Source organism: Penaeus japonicus, unplaced genomic scaffold, assembly GCF_977035675.1.
Source record: "Penaeus japonicus unplaced genomic scaffold, GWHDUDI00000001_assembly GWHDUDI00000009, whole genome shotgun sequence".
NCBI lineage: Eukaryota > Metazoa > Arthropoda > Malacostraca > Decapoda > Penaeidae > Penaeus > Penaeus japonicus.
The window spans coordinates 7,495,962-7,508,461 of record NW_028234411.1 but is presented as its reverse complement, the minus strand read 5'-3'; the positions used below and the strand labels follow the sequence as shown (position 1 = coordinate 7,508,461).

Here is a 12,500-nt window from a genome sequence, read left to right as displayed (position 1 = left end):
TTTATTTACGTGGGCTATTTATTCATGTATAATCTTGTTTTTACTATGATTAATGTTATTGTGATGGTTGATCATTTGAACATTTGAACAGAATTCCCACGAGATTCGTCGAATTTTACAAAATAGGGACTTTATCTATGCGGCAAATCTTAGTTTTGTTCGTTTGTTTGACTTGGGTATCTAAGGTTTTGACCGATCTTTAAAGGGTCAACATTTGATCACAACTTAGCTCAGGTCACCCCATTACCTCACAAAGCTACTCACCCCCATTCCCTGTGCTAATTCGTTCCCATGTGAAAATAGGGTTAGGATGTAGTCTCAATATGTTTAGGATGGACTTTCGATGTGTTTTCGTCCTATTTTTTGAAGTGAGTATATCTTTTTTGGTTGGATGTTCATCTTAAGGGTGATGCAAGAAAATGAGTTGGTTTTATACCTGGATAAATTACTATTTATAGATTTATCTATATGAATAGATAGATTGGCAGTTAGATAGATTGACATTAGTGTATGTCCATGCTAATTTTAGTATTCGTTAATACATGCTCTCAATAAACGTCAAAGTCAATACATGTTAAAGAGACGATTATAAATCACAATTAATATATTCCATTTCTTGAACTTACAATTCTATTTTCAAGAGAACCTCCCTGAATCCGCGCTGTTCCCTCAGTCCAGCGGAACAGTGAATGGAAGTTCTTCTGCGTTCTGTTCATTCACCTCTTCCTTCCTTGCTCTGACCTGCGCGTTTCTGCACTTGCCATCGGAGACTTAAAGGGAATATATCTTTCTCTCTCTCTCTCTCTCTCTCCCACTCACTCTGTCTCTGTCCATTTCTCTCTGTGTGTTTCTGCATTTGTGTTCTGTCTTCATTCTCTTTTGTGTCTTCCTCTTTGTCTATATATTCATCTTCATCTGCCTCTATCAATCTCTGTCTATTCAATGTCTGTCAGTATGTCTGTGGTAGTTGCTGATCACTGTCGTCTGTCTGTTAATTTCTGTTTGTATCTATTAGAATGTCTGCTCTTATTGTATATCTGTATTCTACCAGTCACTGTTTTCTACCAGTCTCTGTCAGTTTCTGTTTATGTCTGTTTTTGTCCATCTATTTTCTGTCTATTGTTATCTCACCCTGTCAATGCCTATCTTTACCATTAATTTTCCACCTCCATCTCTAACCTGCCATTGTCATCCTTCGACTTGCATATTGCATATCCCTCGATTTGCATATCTGCTCCTGTTTGGATATACGTGCCCTTTGTTTATCTACATTATGTAAAGGTGCTGCCAAAACCAAGTTAAAAAAAAAGAAAATGACCAAATTCACCGAACCATCGCCATAAAAAAGTGCGCATTATGTTCCTATTTTGTTATACGAGTAACAAGAGTGGCAATTCAGCTAAACCTAATATTTCCCAGCATTCCTTTCACATACATTGCTGGTTTATCTACCTTAAAGCCTGTCCACAGCGGAAGCTTTTCCGTTCGTGTATTCATAAGTTAGCCGTCGGATTTCCTGCATTTATAACCCAATTACAGTTTTTATAGTCCCTTATTACCCTCTTTGGTCCCATGCACAGGGTGGGTCGGGGTACGGTCGGTTGAGAGGGGGGGATGGGGAGGGAGTGGAGGAGGGGGTTGTATGAATGGTTCATTCATCTGTTTATTCATCTGCCATGGTGTATTCGTTGCATATTTCATGATTCTATGTCTCTTTCCTTTCATGGCACATTCGACCGTGAGTATTTGTGTATTGTCTTCTTTATTCAAGCTCTCCGCATTTCCACGTTATCAACACATCCTGCCTTCGAACGGCTGCATTGTTCTCCAGCTGGTGATCAAAAACAGCCATTAATACACAAGCGACCGAGCCACCGGATGGATTTTGACGCCATTCCATTTTTTTTTTTTTTTCATGGAACAAATATCCTCGTCTGTCAACGTCCGATTTAAAAAAACAACAAAAAAAAACACACCAAATCAAATTCCTTCGTGAACGCTAAGCCAGGGACGTGACATGTGACATAGGCACCGGTGCCATGCGATGCCACCCTGAACTCAAGGAAGCCCGACGTCAGAGGTCAACCAGTTCCCCGTCTGTGATTGGCTGGCTGACTCGCGATCCGACCTCTGATTGGCTAGGGAGGTCGGGGAGTAACTTGTCGTACCTCAGCCAACAAGTTCACCTGCTACTGTGCCCATTCATTCAAGCCGCGGATTTTGGCAACCACTAATGTTAGCGGAATGGAAAACACTCAGCCTTGCCTACGAGCCTAATCTAATTCATTCTACTTTCCTAGAAAAAGCAATCTCTAACACATGCCTTTCATTTCGTAGTATATCAAAAGCCTCCTCACTCGACAAGCTGTTTCTCGCAAGTAAACAATTCCAGCCAAACATTTAGACGTAACAGAAGAAGCAACAAGTGCGTAAAGTGGGCGGTTGTTTGCACCGGAAGTTTATAGTGAAAACTCTTATTTTTGTGAAACGAGAATTCCTCTCTGGCATTGCTAGTCGTATAATGGTGGAATGCCAATAGTAATGTTTTCATTCTATTTTATTTTTTTGTCTTCGTCTCTTCTTCCTCCTTCTTTTTTCATTTTTTTGTTATTGTTATTATCATCGTTATTGTTGTTTGTTACTTTCATTACGATTATTGTTATTTTCATTATTAATATAAATAGTATTATCACTATCATTATTGTTACTGTTGTTATTGTTAGCATTACCATTATCATTGTTATCAGTTTCATTATTATTATTTCTAGTTATATTTTTATTATCGTTATCATTATCTTAATTGTCATAATTATTGTTTTTGTTATCATGACCATTATCATTATTATCATTATTATTATAATGAATATTATTATTATTCCCATTGGTATTTTTATTATCACCATGAATATTATTATCATTATCATTAATATCACTATCAATAATATTAATGATATTTTCATTATCATCATGGTCATCCTCATTGTTATAACTATTATTGTTATGATTGTAATTCTCATAATCATTATCATCATTATCATATCATGATAATATGATAATGATAATAATAATAATCATTCCCATTATCATTACAATTCAGTATCTTACAGTTACTATCGTTACCATCTTTATCATTATCATTATAATCATCATCCTCATCAGCAATGATAAATATAATGAAGAAAATAATGATATTAACTGTAATGGTTATATTAATGAGAATAACACTATCTTCCATTATCATTGTTAAAGTTATTACTATTGTTAGCATAGCGATGGCTCTTTAATATCATAATCATAATCAATTTCACAATGACTAATTTAATTATCACCATAACCATCGTTATCTTTGCAACAGCCAAGAGTAACACAACAGTAACACTCTATCCATTGGCGGCGTTTGTATCATTCATAATTTTTGTTACATGTAATGATACGATCATATTCCTTGCTGTAGTGTCAGTCCTTTCAACTTCCTTTGATTATTTTCTCGAATAAAAGTGGAAAAGTGTTACTCTTTCCGCTTCCCTCCTTCGCCTTTGCCTCCGCCCTTTTACCCCCCTTCCTCCCCCCCCCCCCATATCACTCCTCTTCACCCTCTCCCTCCCCCGAGCTATCATTCTTCCCCACTCCCCTCCCTCCCTCCCTCCCTCCCTCCCTCCCTCTTGCACTATCATCACAAGGAAATTAATCCGACCGAAAAATTCTCGCGTTGGCAACTCTGCACAACCTCCTCCCCCCCCTCACCCACCCCTTAGCTCTGGTGACGTCACGGCCCACTTCCGGTCCCTTGACGAGCATATCATTTCTCAACACCAACAACCAACCCCACATTCCACTCATCCACGCATTCTGGTCATCCACATGTTGCAACTGGCACCGAAACTCGCTTCCATTCATAAAAGCTTTCATTTCATTCATGGTGAGAGTTCAGTGTGGGAGACAATTTTGTTTTCATAGTGAAGGCCTATTCATCTGACTTTTTCTTTTCCTTTTATTATCATTCCATTTGCCTTTCCCTCCCCCCCCCCCCTCTGCAATGTGGTCGAATCGTTTTCATTATCATTTCGCGCGACCGGTGTTAATTGTACTTTAATTTCCGTTGTCTCCAGTTTCCGGCTCTTTGTTCATTCGTATTATCGACTCATTTGATTTATGTTTCCTCGCCGGTCGCCTATAACTTGCCTGTCATTCATTGCTTATTGCAAACAGTACATTCGCACGAAACTTCGCAAGAAATTCTCAGGAGCGCTGACATACCAAACACACACACACACACACACACACACACACACACACACACACACACACACACACACACACACACACACACACACACACACACACACACACCACACCACACACACACACCACACAACACACACGCGCGTGCAAAATACACTTACATTATCAGACTCCCACGTACAGTACCTAGCCGCTTCCGTCCTTTTCCCACACCCAGCTTGCCTTCAAACACTCGTTTCCTTAACTACGCTGCCATTCATAAGAATCATGTTTGCGTGTGTATCGCACCCACACAAGATGTACCCCGTTGCAAAATATCCCCCCCCACCCCCACCCCCCTCTCTACCCCGAAAAACGTCTCACAGCTGTTTCCGAAAAAAAAGTATTTGATAAGTTGTGAATGACATATTCTATTGCTTAGAATTGGTAAATTGCTTTGATGCGTAGGTGGTCGGATGTGTGTTTTGTTCTAAGTATGTGCGTCTTTATTTATTCTTTTTATGTGTTTGAGATTGAGTATGGCAATTTTGCGATTCCGGCCAGACTGTATCCAGTATGATATAAGAATGAATCATACTTTCACGCATAGTACGGAGAGGAGTAAGTACAGTTGAGTAAATTCATTCAAAATCTATCATGATAACTTCGAAATCTAACTAAAAAAATAAAAACAAAACAACATACAATTGACTCCAGCTTAGACCTACAAATAAACAAATACAAAACCCCAACAACGCAACCAAACCAAAAAAGAAAAAAAAAATGTTTTGGCGACGATCACGGAAAAGTGACAACACACATTTCAAATCCATTATATCGATCAAGTCTCCCGCATCACGTGACCGACCCCAGCCCAGCCTCATCTTCCTGATGAATACGCTCCTCTGCAATAATGTTGAGGTCGACTGAGGTTGTGGCATGACGATATGGTGAATGAGTCAGCAGCGAGCCACGGCACCTCCTTCAGATATGCGCATTAATAGTTGGCGCACCCTTCCTTGTACGACTATTTGTGTGTCTCCTCGGCCGCCACCCCCCCTCCTCCTCCTCCCTTCTCCCACCCCCCCTATCCTGTTTTGGCGTGGGGGTCACCGAGGCTGTGGTGTATGTTTTAGCTTATCTCGGGCCTATGGAGGCTATGTGGAGCGTCCATGATGTGTTGAGTGTGCAAGGATTCCTTTCACGATCTAGCCCGATATCAAAGTGGCGTATTTACGCAATTCCAGCCGTAGAGGGAAATTTCCTCGTACGTCTGGCAGCGCGGGATTCGCTCTTATGAATGAAACTGACGCTTGTTGCTTCGTGCCCCAACCTCTCTCTATGTAGTGGGGAAATTCACACTTTGCTGTTTTACGTGGTTACCATTATGCGTTTTATCGAGCTGTTGGGATCGTTCACTTATTCATCTAAAGAATGCGATAAAACAGTGCTATGTGGATTTAGAATAGATTAGACACCATAGCAAAGATAGTATTAAAAACAGCTTACTTTCAGTATTCCATCGTTATGTGAGTCATCTGCAAAAAGAAATGACCTGGAAATAAGTAATACCATGTACATTCTTTGGCAAGACATTCAGTACATACATAACAAGCATACTCCCAAAGTAATTCAATAATTATTCACTATGCGTGTAGCGACGATGAGGATGTGAGGTGTGTCCTCCCCCTCGGCTGCGCAAGTGGACTCGCCCGGCTCGCCTAGGCTGCGCTGACGCTCAGGGTCCATATTTGGTCCAACTGTGAGAGGGTGAACACTCCTGCCGTGCGCTCCAAAGGATTATAATCGACATTTCGGATTAACTCTCTTCATATTTGCGCGTCCTCTGTTTTATCTTCAATTCTGGATTTACCTACTGATGCGAATTTGTGGAAATAGGTAAGTCTTTATCAAGAGACGTGGTGTATAAGTGAGCAGCCATTTCATTCAATGTTGGTGAGCAGTTGAGGCTCATTCATAAAAACCTGAAGCTTTCTAGGCCGTGATTCAACAACCATCACCAAGGACCTGTGACACTCTAGAGATAAGTTCTCCGACGTATCGTGCCTCAAGCGACATTGAAAGTATCGTAAGCGAGTGGCCGAGTGTGTACCAGTGGCAGAAAAGTGGTGAAAATGTGGCATGTGTTGGTGGTGGAGGGGCAGACCTGCGCCCGAGTCCGCCTGCTCGACCTGGGGGAACCTCAGCCAGGCGGGAGTACTACGACAACACCGATCTGGGGACAGTGCGAGGCCCTTCCCTGCCCTTTGCCTTAGTGTGTGACAGTGACCAAAGGTAGTGCATGGTGCTAAGGGCTGGGCGAAGGGCGCCGCGCCACTTACGTAAGGAAGGGGGGAGCTTCGAGAGACGAGGCTGGTGCTACTGAGCCGCCGTTCGAGGAAGCTCTCCCTCCTCAGGGGGGCGCTGAAGGGACCCGTTGGTGAACTCAAGTTGATGTTTGATGACGAATGGTACGCGAGGCCAGGATGGAATAGATATTAACTGGCGACACTTCCTGAAAGTGGTGAATCAATGAATAGTTGTGCTGTGCTACAGATCGGGCTTGGAGGTCCCAGAATGTGTGCTTATTGTACAGTGTGTGTATTTATTTACCCCGAAATTTATGAATTGAACGACGCCGCGAATCGTGCAAGGATGATAAATGTTTGCAAACCATGGTATTAAACGTGCACGGAAAAGTCCTGCGACACGCGAGGCGAAGGAAAGGCAGGGAATTGAGAGTGAATGTGTCCAACACATTCCAACCTCGATCCACAAGCTCCACAAGCCAAGGAACCAGCGAGGTGCCGACGAAGGGAACGGGACTTGGGGAGGTGGAGGGCGGAGGCGCAGCAGAAGGAGTGCTCGGGAACGACCGGAGTGAAGGAACGTCCTCCCTCCTCTCCTCCCCCCGAGTCTTAGCCAAGGATCTTCACCAGGACTCGTGGGTGTGCGTGGCCAGGCAGACGAGGCAGGGTGTCGCCAGTTGCGGTTTCTCCCGTGCCCCCAGGAAGGCTGATGAGATGTACGCAAATTTCTCTCTCGTGCGGCAGAGACTTTCAGGATCCGGCATACGGATAGCCTTCTCTTCATCATCACTACGAGGTCGGGCTATAAGGCTCAAGATCCCCATGCGATTGAAATGGCTGCTCACCCTTACATACACACATACATGCGCCTCGATGTATTATTATTATTTTTTTTCATTTGTAGTCTTGTAATTTGATGCGTATTGATTGACTGAGTAATTCCCAATCAATGAACTCTGATTATCTGTTAGGTTGATCTGCAAGTCATTTTAGAAGTCTCAACGAAAGTTTAGCTTCGATTTTGCGTTCACTCTGTAATGTTTTATTTTTCTAGGTACTCTTTTCATAATGAATCATGTGTTTTTTTCCGATTTAGATAGCTGGTTTAGGTGTTGTCTTGGGAAATCTTTGAATTTTATGTATATATCTGACAAATATTGATATGTTCGGCGAGATATAATGTTTATTTTGTGTCGTCATCTAGTCATGTTTCAATGGCATGTGATGGCACTGCTCTGTAGACTTCTCGGCACGCTTATATTGTGCTTGCGCGAACATGCATGCAGTGTTTTGGGGACAGATAGATTTACCAGTGTTGCTCCCCAGTCCTCGTGGCACATAAATAATGTTTCCGGCACACGTGCGGACGAAGACTGTGCTATTGCCCTCACCCCCTGTTATTGTGGCGGATTTTAAAGGTTATGTGCATGTATGTGCGCGCGTATGTATGCATATGTGTCTGGTAAAGAGAGAGACAGGCAAGGCCACACGGTCTTCACACTGGCAGTCTAGTCGAGCCACCGGCCGCTGAGAACTCCCCAAGATACCACATGTCGGCCGTGGCTTCAATCCTCGGGTTAGTTTTTATCGTGTGTTTATCGCGATTGATGCGTGTTACCGTTACGTACCCCTGATCGGAGGATAGAACTCGGTCGAGACAGTCATGACTCGGGTATGTGTCGAGTACGAGTCCAACTTGAGGGCGGTGCTGGTATTTCGAACTCGACATATGGCGACAGCGACTGTTCGTGTGGTCTTGCCATATGGAGGCATTTTGTCTTCTCTATCTCCCAAAGCTTGCCATTCACAGTCCGCTAAAGTCTGATAAGTGTGACGTCATTAGTTTGACCTCGTCCACACCAAGGCTGAGCATTTTGTCGGGAACCAAATGAATCTCGCTCTTGAAATGGGCCACACTTTATGAATGGGGCTGAGCTCGCTCTCGCACCCGGGGTTGTACGGGGCAACAGGCAGCCATTGCTTCACCGCGACAAGTGTTTTTCTCGAAGCTTGGGATCTTTTTTTGATGTGGAAGTTACCACTCTTTTTTTTTGCAGATTTTGTTGCATTCTTGATTTCCTTGCCATTTAGAGTTCGGTGTAGATCTCGCGGGTGTGAGGCGCATAACCCGCCTGTAGGCTTGCTTCCACGTATTATGCACGTGTTTGCGAGTGAAACAGGGTGTGAAGTCGGGTTGACCTGGTGAGAGTCCCGACGTTATCAGGCCACCAGATAAGACACTTGCCTCGTCCTGCCATTCATGAAAACACGTGGGAAAAGGGGAGTTGGAACGTGTGTCGTCAAGTTTCCTCGAGGAAAGAAGGTCACCCTCTCAGACCGTCGGTATGCAAAACGATAGTAGAGGTCATTAGCTTCGACGGGAGTTCTTAATGATACTGCATTCTGGGAACTCTAAATACGACTTTATTCTTTAGATTCACTTATGCAACAGAACTATATATATATTTTTTTACCTAAACAAATGCACTTCGAGCTCGACCGATGATTTAAAAAACACCTTAACACCTCAACACGCCTCGACCTCTAAATATAAAGTGCAAATACTAAGCTACAAATGCATGTTTTCCCCGCTTCTTGTTCCCAACTTTGGCACCAGGGTTGTGCGGAGTGTGTGTGTATAGTCTATAGGTACTTCTTTCTACCTCACCGTTTCCGAAAGGCTTACGAATGTGTGCCGTTCTCAGGGCAGCTGGTAACCGGAGACTCAGACCTAACCCTTGACCCAACCTCTGACCCATTGTCGTCGCACGTCACCCAGGGTCACAAGACGTGTTCTGGCGATCGTTTTGTAATCCTCTTTACAACTTACTTGTACGCATGATGTTTTACCCATTTCTGACTCCATGCATTACGGTGGGTGTCAGAACTGGAAAAAATGGCAGATCTCATAAGAAAACTCCATGTAGAAACCACTAGATAACTATATAAGAAAACAGACGAAGAGGATAGGGATTTTTTGGTATCTATCTATCTATCTATCTATTTATCTATCTATATATATGTATGAATATATGTATGTATGTATATATGTATGTATGGATGGATGATTGGATGGATGGATGGATGTAAGAGAACGAGTTAGCTAGGAAAGTGGACTGGTGAAGAGGAAACTCCAGGCCTCGCGGAGAGAAGGTAGACGTCGGGAGGGAGCAGGAGAGAGACCAGCGATGGTGTAGGTGGCGACGAAGGTGCGGGAAAGGGGGGGGGGCGACCGGAAGTTCCCTTTGGCAGCAGTGCGTCTTCACATCCGGCGGGAAGACCATTACGGGCCCGGGAATGACAATGGTGGAGGTAGCAGTCTTACTTCCCGTCCCGGCCCGCCATCCGCTAGCAGCTCCTGTCGCTTCTGCTGTTACTTCTGCTGTTGCTTCCCCCTCCCTTGCTGCTGTTACTTCTGCTGTTGCTTCCCCCTCTCTTGCTGCTGCTACTTCTGCTGTTGCTTCCCCCTCTCTTACTGCTGCTACTTCTGCTGTTGCCTCGGCTGTTGCTCTCCCCTCTTGTTGCTGTTGCATTTACTGTTGCTTCCCCCCATCTTGCTGCTGCTACTTATGCTGTTCTTCCCCCCCTCTTGCTGCTGTTGTCTCTGCTGTTTCTTCCCCCCTCTTGCCGCTGTTTCCTCAGATGTTGCATTTGCTGTTGCTTCATCCCCTGCCGAACCTTCTTACAAAGGGAGTTTCTCTCTCTATTTCCTTTATAAACAATTAGTTTGCGGTCTAGGATGTACTCTGCATGACTTAGTTTTCTAGTATTGTTGACTTGCGCATCTAGTAGCTCTCTTTTTTTTTCTTTTACTTTTTTTCGAAGGGTTTCTGTTCCTTTGAAGGTGTGCTGTTGCGTTTCGGTGATTGTTGCAAGTCCCCGTAGCATTCCGTTTATTCGCGGAGGTCGGCCTGTTGGTTTGCGAAGTCCGTTTCTTGCCATGGTCATTGCAAGTTGTACGGGTGGTTTTCCTTAAATGCAAGCTCCATCTTGATCATATGGCTTACCATGTTGATTGGATTGTGCTCTCTCTCTCTCTCTCTCTCTCTCTCTCTCTCTCTCTCTCTCTCTCTCTCTCTCTCTCTCTCTCTCTCTCTCTCTCTCTCTCTCTCTCTCTCTCTCCCTCCCTCCCTCCCTCCCTCCCTCCCTCCCTCCCCTCTCCCTCCCTCCCTCTCTCCCTCCCTCCCTCTCTCCCTCCCTCTCTCCCTCTCTTCCTCTGTCCCTCCCTAGCCACAGCAATGTATATGCACGAGTCCAAGGGTCTATCCGTGAACAGCAAATGATTGGAAATGCATGCAACATGATGGCGCCAGTGACAGTTACCGATTAGGCTGCTAAGGAACATTTATATTTGATATTATTGATAACGTACTTACTGATTGTTGATATTGCTAAAGCTTTGGCTGGTATGATTATTATCAAGGTATCATCGTTATGTTATTGTTGTTATCATCATCATCATCATCATCATCATCATCATCATCATCATCATCATCATCATCATCATCATCATCATCATCATCATCATTACCATTATCAGCATCGTTATTTTAATATTGTTTTAATGATAATTTATAGGTAAATATGTTCCAAGCCCTATAAATATTTTCCTTCATTGCAAGTGACATTGTAGTGATGATAATGATTATTTTTTTTTACCATTAGTAATTTCATTATTTTTTATTCGTTTTTACTATCATTGATTTAATTGTAGGCATAATGTATTTCTAATTTAATCTATTAGACTTTTTTGGGCTTTTCATATTAGCAGAAGTATTAGTAGTGACACTAGTAGTAGTAGTTGCAGTAGCAGTGATGATAGTAATGATAGTTGATGTTGTTATAAAAGTGGGGGTAATAGCTGAAGTAGTGGTAATAGTACAGGTAGTAGTAGTAGTAGTAATAGTAGTAGTAGTAATAGTAGTAGTAGTAGTAGTAGTAGTAGTAGTAGTAGTAGTAATAGTAGTAGTAGTAGTAGTAGTAGTAGTTTGTAGTAGCTGTAGTGGTAGTAGTAGTAGTAGCAGTAATGGTAGTAATAGTAGTAGTGGTAGTAGTAGTAGTAGTAATAGTAGTAGTAGTAGTAGTAGTAGTAGTTGTAGCAGAAGTAGTAGTAGTAATAGTAGTAGTAGTAGTAATAGTAGTAGTAGTAGTAGTAGTAATAGTAGTAGTAGTAATAGTAGTAGTAGTAGTAGTAGTAGTAATAGTAGTAGTAGTAGTAGTAGTAGTAGTAGTAGTAATAGTAGTAGTAGTAGTAGTAATAGTAGTAGTAGTAATAGTAGTAGTAGTAGTAGTAGTAGTAGTAGTAGTAGTAATAGTAGTAGTAGTAGTAGTAATAGTAGTAGTAGTAATAGTAGTAGTAGTAATAGTAGTAGTAGTAATAGTAGTAGTAGTAATAGTAGTAGTAGTAGTAGTAGTAGTAGTAGTAATAGTAGTAGTAGTAATAGTAGTAGTAGTAGTAGTAGTAGTAGTAGTAGTAGTAGTAGTAGTAGTAGTAGTAGTAGTAGTAGTAGTAGTAGTAGTAGTAGTAGTAATAGTAGTAGTAGTAGTAGTAGTAGTAGTAATAGTAGTAGTAGTAGTAGTAGTAATAGTAGTAGTAGTAGTAATAGTAGTAGTAGTAGTAGTAGTAATAGTAGTAGTAGTAATAGTAGTAGTAGTAATAGTAGTAGTAGTAGTAATAGTAGTAGTAGTAATAGTAGTAGTAGTAATAGTAGTAGTAGTAGTAGTAATAGTAGTAGTAGTAATAGTAGTAGTAGTAATAGTAGTAGTAGTAATAGTAGTAGTAGTAATAGTAGTAGTAGTAATAGTAGTAGTAGTAATAGTAGTAGTAGTAATAGTAGTAGTAGTAATAGTAGTAGTAGTAATAGTAGTAGTAGTAATAGTAGTAGTAGTAGTAGTAATAGTAGTAGTAGTAATAGTAGTAGTAGTAATAGTAGTAGTAGTAATAGTAGTAGTAGTAGTAATAGTAGTAGT

General features: G+C 42.1%; 1 protein-coding gene across 1 annotated transcript in view; it reads left to right on the top strand.

The window, feature by feature from the left end:
* The first annotated feature begins 5,603 nt into the window (after positions 1–5,603).
* The window catches only part of LOC122254373 (protein sprouty), a 13,286-nt gene continuing 6,389 nt past the window's right edge, over positions 5,604–12,500 (top strand). Inside the window, exon 1 of the mRNA XM_043018044.2 lies at positions 5,604–6,120. The gene's annotated coding sequence lies outside the window, so the exon portion shown is untranslated. The remainder of the gene's footprint in view (positions 6,121–12,500) is intronic.